This window comes from Vulpes vulpes, chromosome 7 (genome assembly GCF_048418805.1).
Source record: "Vulpes vulpes isolate BD-2025 chromosome 7, VulVul3, whole genome shotgun sequence".
NCBI lineage: Eukaryota > Metazoa > Chordata > Mammalia > Carnivora > Canidae > Vulpes > Vulpes vulpes.
In genome coordinates, this window is record NC_132786.1 from 40,494,107 (window position 1) to 40,509,937 (window position 15,831).

A 15,831-nucleotide genomic window follows, 5' to 3' on the forward strand; every position below is an offset into this window, starting at 1 on the left:
CTTGTCTTTTCCAGAATTTAATTTTCTCATCTGCAAAGTAAGGGTTGGACCAACACTAGATGAATCCTTCCCATACTGATGGTCTGTGATCCCAGAGCTCGGTGGACATCCTTTGAGATGGATGATGTCTCTTTGGGACTCTTACAATGGTACATGTGACAATCACTGTCGCCTATGGGTTACTTGCATTTAAATGCTGGGGAAATAGTGCAGTGTGTCCCTACCCTCACCTCTTAAGTTAGCCCTTGAGTGCTTCTTGACTACCCGAGACTCTTCCATGCTTTTATGGGATAAAAGGAGCTGGAGCACAGAGGTCTTCATGTAAGACCTTATGTTTTTCTGGCCAGGAGTTTGGCCTTGTTTGTTGTTTGCTATAGGTGTGGTGTCTGAGGCTAAAAATTCCTTAAGTGTCCTTGCTTTTGGGGCCCTTGTTGTCTTTCAGGTTTTCTAAAAACTCTTAAATAGGGTCTGAGGCTTGTAGTTTTTTTAGCAATATTCCTCTGTTACGGTACAGGAGCCCTCCTGGTGTGGTGGCGACATGTGGGGACAGGGGAGGTGTTTCTAATCCTGCGATTAGGTCTCAAAATGTCCGTGAGGGAGCTGGAGTGGGTGAGGCTGGTCAGTGAGGCTTTGGTAAAATAATTTCCCTCTGGGCAGTCTTTGTTAAGGAGAACAAGAAGCTCTGGGTATATTTCAAAATACTCTGCCAGAAACACAGGGGATTTTTCTTCCATCTTCACAGGAGAACCTGGCAGAGCTCTTGGAGGTCAAATTCATGAAAGTGTGGGGGTCCAGTCCTAGGGGGAGTTTCTAACTCTCAGAGTAAACTGTGGTTCCCTTCACCTACTCATCTGTCTCTCCAGTTTTAGGGGCAACAGTTGAGTTAGGACCTCAGTTCTCTGCTGGGTCTAAGAAGAGTTGTTGATCTTTATTTGCTCAGTCTTTTTTTATCTTGTAATGACAGGAGTGATGAGTTTCAAGGTCTTCACATGTGTGACCAGAAACCAGAAGTCTTCTCACTAATATAGGAACTATATGAAATCATGAAGGTCTACAATTTTTGTCCAACAAAATGGCCATTTCATAGGCTCAATCAGACTGGAGCAGATGAAGAAGATTCATAGAGTGAGACTGACAAATTTGAGGTTCGGAGTGCGTTGTTATAGGTACCCCTGAAATTGTTTTAAAGATTTATTTTGATGTTTTGTATTACAATTCCACTTTGGAAATTCAGTTATGTAAATCTCTAAAGCAATTTTCTGAGTACTGTTTCATAGGGAATTCTTATTCCAAGTCCTTCAAGCAATACCTGACACATATTTTATTTTAAAATTATAATCACTTTTAGCACTTTTTACTTTACACAGATGTTCACATACCTTTTCTCAAAGGTGGGTAGAAGCTCAGAGGTGGGTGTCTTTGTCTCAAAAACTTCAAGACTTCCTTATGGCAGTGGGGCCAGTATAGTGCTGTTATTTTATGACAGATACTCACGGAAGACATGCGTTTGCCAACCGAAATTCACGTATACCAGAAATGTAACCATTTCCTTGACTTAAAGTAATTCTGATTTGGGATTCCCATTCTGAGGAGACCAGTAGAAAATTCTGTTTCTATCGTACCAATGTCACTCTACTCAAAAGAGAGAAGGACCTACCTACATGTGTTTTGAGCTCATCTTGGCTGCCCCCTGGGCCTGTGACCCTTAGACAGGGGCACACTCTCAGCTCAAAAAGAGCTTCTTCCTGCTTTGCCACGAAACACAGGTGTCTCATTACACCACACAGATCCACCCCCACCCCCACCCCAAGGTACCACCAAAGTCAGAGTGTGGGTCTTCAATACATCTGTACTTTATGATCTCACTATAGAAAGAAAGAAAGAAAGAAAGAAAGAAAGAAAGAAAGAAAGAAAGAAGAAAGAAAGAAAGAAAAGGAAAGAAAGGAGAAAAAGAAAGAAGAAGAAAGAAATAAGGAAAGAAAGAAAGAAAGAAAGAAAGAAAGAAAGAAGAAAAAGAAAGAAGAAGAAAGAAAGAAGGAAAGAAAGAAAGAAAGAAAGAAAAGAAGAAGGAAGAAAGAAAAGGAAGGAAGGAGACAAACAACAGGAAGAGTTTCCTCCCTCCCTGGGACACAAAATACATTGAATTCAGTGAGCTCCAACTTTTGTAAAAGGCAGGTTGCCCTCCATTAGCTTCTGCTTTCTGCCTGGCCAGAAGCACCTGTGGCAAGGGCCAGTTTCCAAAAGATGGAAACAGGAAGAAGAAACACATTTCAATCTTCCAGTGAATTCTCCTGCCACACAACCAACCATTTGGTTAAAAAACCAAAACCTATCCACAATAATTTCTTAATCTGATTTAAGGCAATTTAACTCCTGGAAATTCTTTCTTTCATCTCCTAGATTTGAATATTCATGATAAAAGGCATGTGATGGAATGACACAACACAAATGAGTCTGCGAGGTGACACCAAGTAACACTCAGAGAAAGATCACTCAGTTTCCTCTGAGCAAAGGCATCCAAAGACAAGCACATTATAACACGTGATTTAAGAAAGGGAAGAATGTAGTCAATATTGCCTTGAAATTAAGACAGAGCTGCACACATAGAGGTTTAACAAGTAGATGACACAATTAACTTGATAAAAAAAAAAAAAGACTCAGAGTTGGCTTCCAACAGAAAATTAGAATACTGGGAACAAACAAGATGGAAATGAATAAGGAATAAAGAGGATGGAATGAAGCCTTACATGTAGCTCAAACAATAACTGTATTAAAGAAATTATTGATATTATGTTTTGTCATTGCATGATTGTCTATAGGAGTTGAAAAATGTTTCCTTAGTCGAGAGACTGGCACACCTAGACAGAGGATCCTTTTCATTACTTAAAACATACTTCAAATGACCTTACCTGGAGTGTAATTTCAAAGTTATATAATACATATCACAACTGATTATTAATGGTCGATATCCCAGTGTCCTCTAAGACATAGAGATGTCTATGTTTTTAGGTTACTGACATGTACCTACCTTTTCTCTTTTTTTCATGCCTTCCTTTCTGAATATTATAGGCATTCATTAGTTAGTATAATCATTAAGTTATTTGGTAGCCCAGAAATTCACTGAAGCATGTGGTTCTCATTTTATATTTCCACTGGAGAACAGCCTCTGAATTCTTGTCACTGGATATGACAAAAATCCGGCCAAAGCAAGAATCTATCTTAGATGTTTTCAGGGTCTCAGGAGAAGGTAGAAGGGGGTATGAGGGTGAGGCACTTCACTTAAGACACTGAAATCGTTCAAGCAGTAGGGTAAGGCCCTATGAAGTGTTAGATTTTCTTGAGCAAGCCATCAAGTATGCACCTGCACACACACACACACACACACTCACAGAAGACTAGTTATGTTTCTGGAAATAAAGCAGAAAGATATTCAGATAAACCTCTTTAAGTATAACTCATATAAAAATCCTAGATGTATATTTATATAAACATGAATATCGGTAGATGATGATGATGATAGGTAGATAGATGATAGATAGATAGATGTTGTGTGGCTTAGCTGGTAAAGGAAATTCTCTAGTGTCCTGAAGTGACATGAGATCTTGAATCCACAAGGCATGCACTGGCATTGGAATTGTCTCTGGACGTATCTTGGCGGCCTGGTGACAGAGAGCCTGAAATTTAACAATCCACACAGGGGGATTGGGAGACAAAGCCCAGAGCCAGAACAATGTGAGAGATCATGTATGAGACACCCTTCATGAAACTGTACTTCCATGAGTAGCATGCTCAGTTTGAAGGGAGAACTTACTTTGGAGAGGAAGATAGTGAGTAGACCTGCCTAAATATTGGTTTTGATTGCTATTTGACTAGAGAAAGGTAGGGAAAAACTCTTTGTGGGCATTTCTAATCTCAAGACTATACTACAAGTATTTAAAGCAGAATTCCTTCCTTTCTGCTGGAACCGCCATCTTTCAGTAATTCGCCAAAATGACCAACACAAAGGGAAAGAGGAGAGGTACCCACTATATGTTCTCAAGGCCTTTTAGAAAACATGGAGTTGTTCCTTTGGCCACGTACATGCAAATCTATAAAAAAGCTGATACTGTGGACATCAAGGGAATGGGCACTGTTCAAAAAGGAATGCCCCACAAATGTTACCATGGCAAAACTCGAAGATTCTACAGTGTTACTCAGCATGCTGTTGGCATTGCTGTAAACAAACAAGTTAAGGGCAAGATTCTTGCCAAGAGAATTAATATACACATTGAGCATATTAAACATTCAAAGAGCTGAGATAACTTCCTGAAGTGTGTGAAGGAAAATGATCAGAAAAAGAAGGAAGACAAAGAGAAAGGTACTTGGGTCCAACTGAAGCACCAGCCTGCCCCACCCAGAGAAGCACACTTTGTGAGAACCAATGGAAAGGAGCCTGAACTGCTGGAACCCATTCCCTATGAATTCATGGCATGATAAATGTAAAGAAAATAAAAGACCTCAGGATTATAAAAAAAAAAATTTAATTTAATTTAAAAAAATAAAGCAGAATTCCTTAAGGGAGTGCCCTTGAGGGAATCATGTTCCCAGACCCCTGGAGGAACACCCTCTAAAAGTAGACCTCCCTCCCACAGATGAGGAAGGAGGATGTAGGCTGTGACCAGGAAGATTCAGCAGAGACAGGAAGCTGTAGAGTCAGATGTGCAAAGTTGATAACTACTGGAATTATCAAAGAATATAAAGCAAATATGCTTAGTATGTGTAAAGAGGACAAAAAGGCAAATTGAGAGAATGACAATGTAATAAGAGATTACGAAAATTGACCAGATTGATGTGAAAAAAAAAAAACTCAAATGAATACATTCAGATGAAAAACTGGAAATTGGAAATGTAATGACTGGATACATTGTCAACTATGGGGAAATAGAACTGGTGACATATTCCAGATGACAGCTGAGACAGACATGGAAATGGAAAATCTGAGCAATTAAGAGATACGGACAGTGGAGCAAAAATGGCCACTGTTAAAACACATCTGATGTTACCTAAAGGAAAAACCAGAGAAGGAGGAAAGAAACATTTCAAAAGACAGTAAATGGGAATTTTCCAGGACTGGTGGACAAACTATGTCTTGGGGTTCCATAACCGCAACCAATCCCAAGCAGAGTCAACAACAGGAAATTCAACACTAAGATATATAATAAAATTGAAGACCACTGTAGATAAAGACTATCTTAAAAGTAGCCAGAGGGAAAGGATAGATTGGCCATTAATTGGCCACCTATGTAATTTATTATCCAAAGCAGGATACTTTTAAGAAGGAAAGGGGATGCTAACCAAATAGGAGACCAGGGTAACAGGCATAGTCTGGGCCTGCAACAGGCAAAGGAGAATGCCTGGTCCACCAAATTTATAAAAAAATAACAATTTAATTGACAGCAAGGACAAGGAGAGCCAGGAAGACATCAGATAATATCTTCAAAGTGTTAAACAAACTATTCAATTGGAATTGCATATCAGCAAAGTCTCTTTTAATAATAAGGATTGGGGTGCCTGGGTGAAATAGTTGGTTAAGCATCTGCCTTCATCTCAGGTCATGTTCCCAGAGTCCTGGGATGGAGCCCCACCATCAAGCTCCCTGCTCAGTGGGGTGTCTGCTTGTCCCTCTCCCTCTGCCCCTCCACCCTGCTCGTGCTCTCTGTCTCAAATAAATATATAAAATCTTAAAAAAGAAACAAGGGTCAAAAAAAGACGTGTTTGGATAAGTAAAAACAGAGAGGTCATGATCAATAGACCCTCTCAAAAGTACTTCCTTGTAAGAGAAGGAAAATGAGCCCAGAAAGGGTTTGAGACACAAAGAAGTCAACAAAGAAAATTGAAATTAACATTGACTGATTAAACAACAACAACAACAACAACAATAATAATAATAGTAATAATGCCTAATGTATAAGGCTACAAAATTAAGCTAGATCTAAATTTCTGTACAAGAATAGCAAAGAAGTCCAGAGGGGAGGTAAATTTTTACAAAAGCTAATTAAGACTCTCAACGCTTTTGGAGGAAGGTAATGCTATTGATTAAGTTCGCATGTTGTTAAATGAATTTCGCATGAATTAAATATCCATGTTATATTTTCTGGGTCACTACTAAAAAGCGTATGACTTAGAAAATACTAGAAAGACAATATTAAGGAATGAAACAAACATGTAATCCAAAGGAGGGCAAGAAAAGCATAAGAGGGAGATAAACTTGGAAGAGTGGGGTAGGGGGAGAACAATTAGAAAGTATGAAATAGGGGATCCCTGGGTGACTCAGCGGTTTCACGCCTGCCTTTGGCCCAGGGCGATCCTGGAGTCCTGGGATCGAGTCCTGCGTTGGGCTCCCTGCATGGAGCCTGCTTCTTCCTCTGCCTGTGTCTCTGCCTCTCTCTCTCTCTCTATGTCTATCATAAATAAATAAAAATAAATCTTTAAAAAAAAGAAAGTATGAAATAATAAGCACATTAATTATAAGTGGACTAATATCTCCAGTTCAAAGATAAAGATATACCAGATTTTTTTTAGAAATCTTATCTATAGGGGCACCTGGTGGCTCAGTCAGTTAAACATCCAACTCTTGATTTCAGCCCAGGTCATGATCTTAGGGTCAAGAGATCAAGCCCTTCATGGGGCTCTGCACTCAGCAAGGTGTCTTCTTGGTATTCTCTCTCTCCCTCTGCCCCTCCCCCTACTCGTGGCATGTGCATTCTCTCTCTCTCCCTCTCTCTCAGATAAATCTTTTTTTTTAAGGTTTTATTTATTCATGACAGACACAGAGAGAGGCAAAGATATAGGCAGAGGGAGAAGCAGGCTCCCTGCATGGGATGCAGGACTCGATCCCAGGACTCCAGGATCATGCCTTGAGCCAAAGGCAGATGCTCAACCACTAAACCACCCAGACATCTGAATAAATAAATATTTTTTTGAAAAAGAAAGAAATCCAGCTATATTCTGATTACAAGAAACAAACGTAGCACTTCAGAGCACAGTAAGGTTAAATAAAAAAAAAAAAGATAAGGGAAGGTAATATGAAGCAAATACTTACAAAGACATAGGTAGGATGGCTATTTTAATCTTAAAAGAAAGAAACCTTAAACAAAAAGCACTAATGATAAATGAAGAAGATCACTATATATTGATAAAAATTTCAACTCATAAGGAAGGTTACAGCAATTCTAAATTTGTATAGAATTGAATAAAATAACCTCAAAATATATAAAGCAAAATTTAGAAGAATTACAAGAAGAAATTTACATATTAAATTTACATATCATGATAGTTGGAGGTTCCAATATACCCCTGTAGCAATTGATAGATCAAGCAGGCAAGAAAAAGCAAGCTTGATCAGAAGGCCATTATATCTAAAAATCATATTTGAGGCCATAAAGCCACTATCAACCAAATAATTTTTTAAATCTACATGGTAGAGATGATAATCTCTGACCTCAACACTATTGAATTAGACGTCAATACCAGAAAGGTAATCCCTCACTGCATCCCTCAGAGAGCCCGGTTTTGGGGAAATAAGAATAAATAATCAGTGGGTCAAAAGAAGTCCCAACTTCCTAGAAAACAGAATTACAAAGTAGGGTAAATGCTACATGTCATTGCAGTCAAAGCTGTACTGAGCAAAAGGGGAAAAAACCTTAAATGCTTACATTTTCAGAAAAGAAAGAAATATATGCACTAGCATCCAATTTAGGAAGGTAGATGAGTGCCAGAAAAAAGCCAAATAATGCAGAAGAAAGGAAACACTATTCCTTCCCTGCTACATTATAGTTTTCATTTAACATTGTTGCTCCTCGTTTTCCTTTCTTACTTTTATTGGTCTGATCATAGCACTTTGTGCTCCATGTTCATCTCGTTAATTTAGGAGTTTTACCATCATGTGCCATTCGCACCATGACCTGCCTTTTCCCTGCTCTGGAAAGCAGACCGAGTGTGTCTGTTGCCCCATTATTTCAAAGCTGTTTCTCCCACGGAGACCCGCTCTTTCCCTACTGATTTCCTCTTTCTGATTTCATCATGTTTTGCTCACAGCCCTAATGGAATGAAATCTTTAGAATTCTTTCATTTTCCCCCTTTCTCCTCCATCCAGACGTCTCTTGTCCCTTAATTAAACCCTGGAATGTTTTCGCTTCCTCTTGCACTCTGAAGTCTGAGGTTTTGCTGAACTAGTTGGACACAATTTTACTTAATACTTGTTTTGTGTGTTTGTCCTCGGGGTCCATGTGCAGGATTGACATTACACGTTATATTCTTATCCATTAATATTTAATGATGTATTTCTAAAATCGATGCATTATTCATCTCTAATTGTTTCTTGCTTTCCCCTTCCCCATCTTGAAGTCTCTGTTCCAGTTCATTGGTCTCTGGAAAGATCTTTTTCTCAAGTATTTACCTCAGATGGGGCATTCTGTGATTTATTCTCTGAATTAATGCACGTCCTTAGATATCTTCCGCTCACTTTAACAGGTAAACAACTGCAAAAGCCTAGTATAGGATTCTGGGGGTTCCTTTCAATCTCCTCTAGCTTCCAGTGTTGCAGATAAAAAGTCCAGCAACAGTCAAAAAAGGAAAAGCCTGGAAACTTGTTTTACCCAGCTAACGCCTCAGCATGTGTTTGCCTCATCAATCTAACCAAAAATTCTGAACCTTTTTACCCTGTACACTCATCTTTCTTTGGCTTAGGAAAATTTTCTCCTAAGTGATTTAAAATGATTTCTTCTACTTCCTATGTTCTTTCTTTCTTTAGAATGTCTATTAGTCAAATATCTGGTGTCCTGCACCCATTTCCCAAATTCTTGGGAAAGAATTGGGAAAGCCTGTCCCTTGTGATTTCCAGCATGTGATGTGTTTCACTCTGTGGTTCATGATGTGGATGGTCCCCTCTCTTGCAGGCCACTAACACAAATCTCACCAGTCATCATCTACCCTCTGCATTCATGCATTGATTCGGTAAGGTTTTTAAAAGCTCTAGGAAATCTTTCTATTTTATTTGTTATTCTGTAGTTCTGTTCCTAAGTGCTTCTTTTACTTTTTTTTTTTTTTTTTTTTTTTTTAATTTAAGAACTGATTTGTCTGATTCAGCAGGTCTCTTCCCTGGGTGTGCGATGTGAATGTCGAATCTATTTGTCCTCTTTGGCTTCTGGACGTCTTTAGGTCCTTGATTTTTTTTTCCCCCTCCATTGGCCAACTGGAGTTCAGGCCTAATTTTTCAGAGCTACTCTTAAAAATCAGGAAACTCTCAGGCCAAGAGGTCTCACTCCTGTGAGCCTAGTATAGAGGCAGACTGTCCCCTCTGAGGCACCTAGGAAGCATCCCTGCTCTTAGGTCACCCTGGGCTCTCCCAACACCCATGGCAGGAAAGACATGCCCAAACTTTTGTGTATGTCCATGGGAAATCTTGACACACTCAATTAAGAGAGGATGGACACTCTATCCCTGGGGTCTACATCTTGATTCATTAGCCCTATCCCTTTCTCTGAGCTCAGCTGGCTCAGCACTGCTTCCTTCTTTGAGAGTCCAAAGCCTCATTTATATACACAGTAGATGCTGGTTCTTGAGAGGCACATTTTTTGGATTGGGAAATGGAAGGGGAATCTCATTTAGGTCGCCATAGTATGAAAATCCTCTACCCAGGGCTTTCTTCTGTAAAATGAAAAAATTTAGACTAGTGTTAGATAATACTTAAGAGCTCTTTCAGCATCAAAAATCTACAAAACAGATTAAATAAGAATTCATGACTGATAATTTATGGGACTAGTGTTTGCATAAAAAATAGTTTAGGGAAAAAATAGTTTAGGGCAAGTGTTTTTTTTTAAATGTTTATTTATTTGTTTTAGAGAGAGAATGTGTGAGCATGGGGAGGGACAGAGGGAGAGAGAGAGAGAATCCTCAAGCAGAACCCCCACTGAACGTGGAACCTGCACGGGGCTTAATCCAAAGATTCTGAGATCATGACCTGAGCCAAAATCAAGAGTCAATCACTTAACTGACTGAACCACCCAGGCACTCCTTTAGGGTAAAAGTTTTTAAGAAAAGAATAGTTTTTGAGCTGTAATGCTTTTATGAAAACCTAGATAACGTGGTGACAGGAGATCTAGCTTGGAACTAGATGGTAAGATACTCTGAGTTTTCAAATCTGCCAATTCTGATCGATTATAAACATAAAATGTTTTCTTTCCATAACTTAGAACAGTGCTTCTCAAACTTCCCTGCACCCACAAATTGTCTGTCAATATTACAATGTAGGTTCCGACTCGATAGGTCTGGGGGATGGCCAGAGAGTCTGTATTTCTTACCAGTTGGTTTGTCCATACTGCTTGTCTGTGGCTCACATTTCAGCAGCAAGGCCTGGAATATTTGTAGTAGTGAGTAGACCTCTGGTGGCCATAGGAGAAATATGCCATCATTTGTCATGCAGCTATAAATTCTTTTTCTGGGAATGTTAAAAAAATATCCCCCACAAAAGCCAGCAACTGATATATCTCTGATATGCTATAGATAAAACCAACATAGTTTATTAGTTTGGACACTCTTAGTCTAGAATTTGGTGTCATTCCAGACAGACTACTTGCTAGTGATCATCAAAGATGGGATATGTTTATTCAGTGCTAAAGGAAATGCATTAAAAAAAAAAAAAATGGAAACCAACCTAGTGGTAGCCTTTGTATACAAGTAATGAGTGAACTTCCAATGATTAGTCTTTATTTAATTAAATAGTTTTGTCATTCTTTAAGGCTGTTAATGTAATTCTCTTATCCCTGTGAAGGGTGGCCATAATTTAGTTTTTTTATGAAACATTCCCTGATTCAGGCCCATTTCTGAATCAGAAGAGCCTACTCTTTAATTATGAAAAATGAGGGCAGTTTTATAGTAGGTTTAAATTTCTCAGTCTTTTGGCTCCTTTCAGTCTGTGCTTCTCAAACAGAAAATAAAACGTGCTATGCCATTTGACTAACTCCTGTCAGTGTTTCAAATTAAACAATCTATAAACCCTATAAAGGTGTTCAGTTTGGGGAACTATTTTTTCCCATTTTTTCCCTAGCTGCAAATATGTCTTTTTATTTTGAATGTCAATAGATATATTTCCTGGCTTTGCCATAGTAAACAGATTAAATGTTCCAGAAATCATCCACTTTTTTGAGATAACCAAATTAGTATCACTTCAGGAAGGAAGATAAACAGCCTACACCAAGAATGTGCTATTTCTCAAACTGGAAGCCTGTCTAATGGAAACAAACTTGCATATTGGTATCGATATCAACTTGAGAGTGGTATAAACTTTGTCCTCCTGTGCAACTCCCTTTTGCCAGTCCTGAGCAGTTTCCAGAAAATGGTTCATTGGCTCATGGAAACTCTCTTGACTTCAGTCATGTTCCAGTGTCCATGCATTTGATCGATAAATCAGACTCCAAAGCAGGTCTCTTTCCTTTGCTGGCTTCCCCAGTATCATCATAGACAGTTATGTTGTGAGAATTACACAGATCTTATATGTTGTGGGAAGTTCTGGAAGTCTATTCAAACCTCTAATTAGTCAGCTCTAGAGAAACATCTGGAATTATTATGACCACTGACCCGGACATGGCAGTTACCAAAAGAAGGATTTGTGTAGATCATTTCAGAGGTTCCTGTTCTGGTGTTTAAGTAGAGGTTTGGTGAGAAGTGCAGGTAAACGGTTAATTACAGATATATGTTTTTCTATCTTTAGAGTCTCCAGAATCACACAAAATTTCACGTGCATTTCTGACTCAGGAATTGACAGGTGGTTCATGTGTACAATCAGACATCACCTGGTAACGGCCCTGATACCCATTAGTTACTAAATGAAAGGAAGAACTCTATTCCTCTACTCTGCACTCACAACACTGCTGACACCAGATGCGTGGGGTTTTTCTCCCATCGACCAATCCTCTGACACCAGCTGAGTGTCCTACAACTCAGCAGAAGACCCTATGGGTTAAGGGCTCACTTTCACAAGACAACCCCACTTCAGATGCTAGCTGAAGGTAGTGTGTCCCCGGGTCATCTACCCTCCATTCTGATTGGGCCACAACATATCAGGGGTTCCAGGGACCACCCCCACCCCAACTCAGGTTCAATAATTTGCTAGTATGTCTCACTGAGCTCAGGGAAACACTTACATTTACCAGTTTATTATATAATAAAGAATATGATAGGGCACCTGTGTGGCTCGGAGGCTGAGCATCTACTTTTGGCTCAGGTTGTGACCCCGGAGTCCTGGGATCGAGTTCCATATCAGGCTCCCCACAGGGAGCCTGCTTCTCCCTCTGCCTGTGTCTCTGCCTCTCTCCGTGTCTCTCATGAATAAATAAATAAATAAATAAATAAATAAATAAATAAATAAATATCTTTTAAAAAAGAGAGAATATGATAAGGACACAAATGAAGAGATACATAGGATAGTCCAAAAGAGTCCCAAGCGCAGAAGTTTCTGCCCCCATGCAGTTAGGATGTGCCACCTTCCCAACACATGAACGTGTTCACCAACTCAGGAGCTCTAGAACACTTTACAGATGTTTACAGAGGCTTCGTCACGTCAATGTGATTAATTATCAACTTGTTTTCTGGTCTCTCTTCCCTCCCTTGAGAATAGGGAGTGGAGATGAAAGTTCTGAGATGCTAATCCATGGCGGATCTTTGTGGTGACCAACCCCCATCGTGAAGCTGTCCAGGAACCACCCAGAGCCTCCTCATTTGAACCAAAGACACTCCCAACACCTGGGAAATTGCAAGTGCCATGAATTGGAGTCAAAGGACACTTTCGTTGGTTTCAGTTATAGCCTGTAGCCGGTCAGCCAAGGTCAGGAAGCAGATGGTTCTCCTTCTGATGTATTGTCAGAAGATCAAGATGGCTTAATGCTGCATCACAATGCCTATGTCACTCACCTTGCTTCAATTAGTCACACAGGCATTTTATCATCTCACATCACCACAAGAAGAAGGGTGAGTGCAGTACAGTAAGATATTTGAGAGAGAGACCACATTCACAAAACTTTTATTATAGCATATTGTAATAATCGTCTATTGTAAATATTGCATAATTGTTCTTTTATATTAGTAGTTGCTGTTGTTAATCTCTTACTGTGCCTAACTGATAAATTAAATTTTATTATAGGTATATGTATATAGGAAAAAGCATACTATATATAGGGCATGGTACCAGCCACGGTTGCAGACATCCACTGTTCTTGGAACAAATCCTCCACAGACAAGGCAAGGGACCACTGTACTAAAATTCAAGACACAATTCAAGTACTTATTTTACACTTTAAAACCCAACTTATTCCTTCCTTAAGATTATTCCCCTTCTTGCCTTTCATCCTGTGGAGCTCTTCTATTAAGTGAGACAGAACAACAAAAAGGTAATAATCAGAGCGACTATTCAAGCTAGAATGGGAAGTAGCTCCAGATGGCAAGTCACACACAAAAACACTGAGTGTATTTTTCCCTTATCTGTGTACCCACTGTGACAACCATAGAAGTCGTTTGAGAAACTGAAACACTTATGGGTTCTGTGATTTCAGCAGTTGAATAAGAGATGTGAAAATAAGAGGCAGCTGAGGGTAGACTTGGGGAGATTTCACCTCCCAGGAAGAAGTGACTTATAAGCTTGAAACTTCTTATACCACCAATATTGAATACTTTGTGTTATTACCTTTGTTTACCTCTAAAAACTAGAAATAGGGCACCTGGGGGCACTCAGTCAGTTAAGCAGCTAGCTCTTGGTTTTGGCTCAGGTCAAAGAGAGAGAGCCCCTGCATCGGGCTCTCACCGGGCGTGGCACCTGCTTACGATTCTCTCTCTCCCTCTCCTTCTGCTGCTCTTCTAAAATAAATAAATAAATAAGTAAATAAATAATAAACATTAAAAAAAAATAAAGCCCAGAAATATGCTTAAAACAGAAGCTTAGGGGGATCCCTGGGTGGCTCAGCAGTTGAGCACCTGCAGGATCGAGTCTCACATCGGGCTCCCTGCATGGAGGCTGCTTCTCCCTCTGCCTGTGTCTCTGCCTCTCTCTCTGTGTCTCTCATGAATGGATAAATAAAATCTTAAAAAAAAAATAAGCTTAAGTGTGGAACAGGCATTGTTAATTCACACATGAGATGGAATCAATCCAGTCAGATTGCCTTCTTCCTACACCTGCAGAGCCCTGAAGTAGCAGAGTGTTCACAGGGCGGAGGGGAAGGAGAGATGAGTCTCCAGCACAGAATTCTCTCTTCCTGGGGCAGGTGGGACTGGTCTATGGGTTGGGATGGGGCCCAAGAGTGAGGCATCTACTGCTGGCCGTTTCAGTGCCGTGTACAGACAGGTAAATCCTGAAAGTCACGTCCCCAGAGGAATGCAAGATCCGAGCCAAAACAAACATTCGACACTGGGTCAGCCATCCTAGGGGCCAAATAACAAGTAGAAACTAGGGTAAGGTGCCAAATGGGTTAGAAAAACAAACTGAAAGAGGCCAACTGCCGAGTGAGAGTATCACAGGCGGTACCCGAGGAGGCAGCTATTTGAGGCCACGCTGACTGCATTTAGAAGAACTAAAATAGCTGAACTAACACCAACCCCACCGCCCCCACCAGGCTTTCTCCTGTCAGGCTTCCCTGGATTTGCCTAGTAGAAGGCTCTGAAAAAGTCTGAAGCTTGCATTTCCAAGATGGAAGGAGGTCACTGTTGTCACAGTGGATAAGTCACCAAGAGTCTTGTTGGGACCCAGTGTTCCGGGTGAGTTGTTGAGGTGGGCTAGGCGGTGCAGGGGTCTATGGGGCAGGGTGGGGGTGTTTGCAGAAGGAAGCTAGAGACAGAAAGCTTGAAGGGCCCAAGTGGGTTTCTGGTTTCTGAAGTGTTGGGTCTATAAGATTCTGGAGGAAACCCAGGCATCTTGCATTGAGATGCCCTTCTCTAGGGACGGACAGCTATCCATTTATGACTTTTGAACCTCCACATACTACAAGGTTTTCTAGAAACCTTTTTACATGTCACAGCTCCTCCTGCTCCCAGGTACCTATCAGCTGCCAGGCCTGTTGTTATAGAATGGATGTCCTTGGGGAAGGAGTAAGGAGTTGTTCTGGCAAATGCCACCGAGCTGAGGTGGATGCGCTAGTTATTTTGGTTTCTGTAGAACTGTAGAAGCTTCCCACATTGCCCTTTTACCGAGTCAATGTTGATTAGCTATTTATAAAAGTCAAACATAGTAATAGGGTTTCATGAGCAACTCTCCTGAATGCTTCCCACACTCTACAGCAGACTCTCCCCAGCATCCCTGACTCCTTCCTTCCTTCCCAGGGAGCCCTAATTCTGTTCAGGTATCCACCCCCACCTGACCATGTGTCCCAGGAGAAGTCACCCCATGCTCTCAGCATCAGGCTGGCTCTGATTTGTCCGAGCATCCTTCCATTCCTTTTGACAGTTTCTGTTTCAGGAAGGAATCTATAACCAAATTTTGGCCAACAGAGCTTTAGGGGGAAGTGTGCCAGAGGTTCTGGGAATGTGTCCTCCTAAAAGAGAGCCATGGAAAGAAGCTTCTCTTCCTTAGTCTGTGATGACCTTTAATCTCATTCCTGGAATCTTGCTACTTGCGAGGTTGAAGCTTACACAAGGAGCAGAGTGGACCGAGAGAATCACAGAGAAACACAACCAGGGTTCTGATAGACCGCCCCTTCTGGAAGATGATAAATCTCCTTATTGTTTAAGCTGGTTGAAGCAAGGGTTCCTGCTTATTGATGTCAAATCATCCTAGTGATCCAATGATAAAAGGCAGCTGTGTTTTCTCCC

The 15,831-nt window shown here is 40.5% G+C and overlaps 1 pseudogene; it reads left to right on the forward strand.

The window, feature by feature from the left end:
• Positions 1-3,964: 3,964 nt before the first annotated feature.
• On the forward strand, positions 3,965-4,497 carry LOC112916260 (large ribosomal subunit protein eL21-like; annotated as a pseudogene).
• The last annotated feature ends 11,334 nt before the right edge of the window (positions 4,498-15,831 follow it).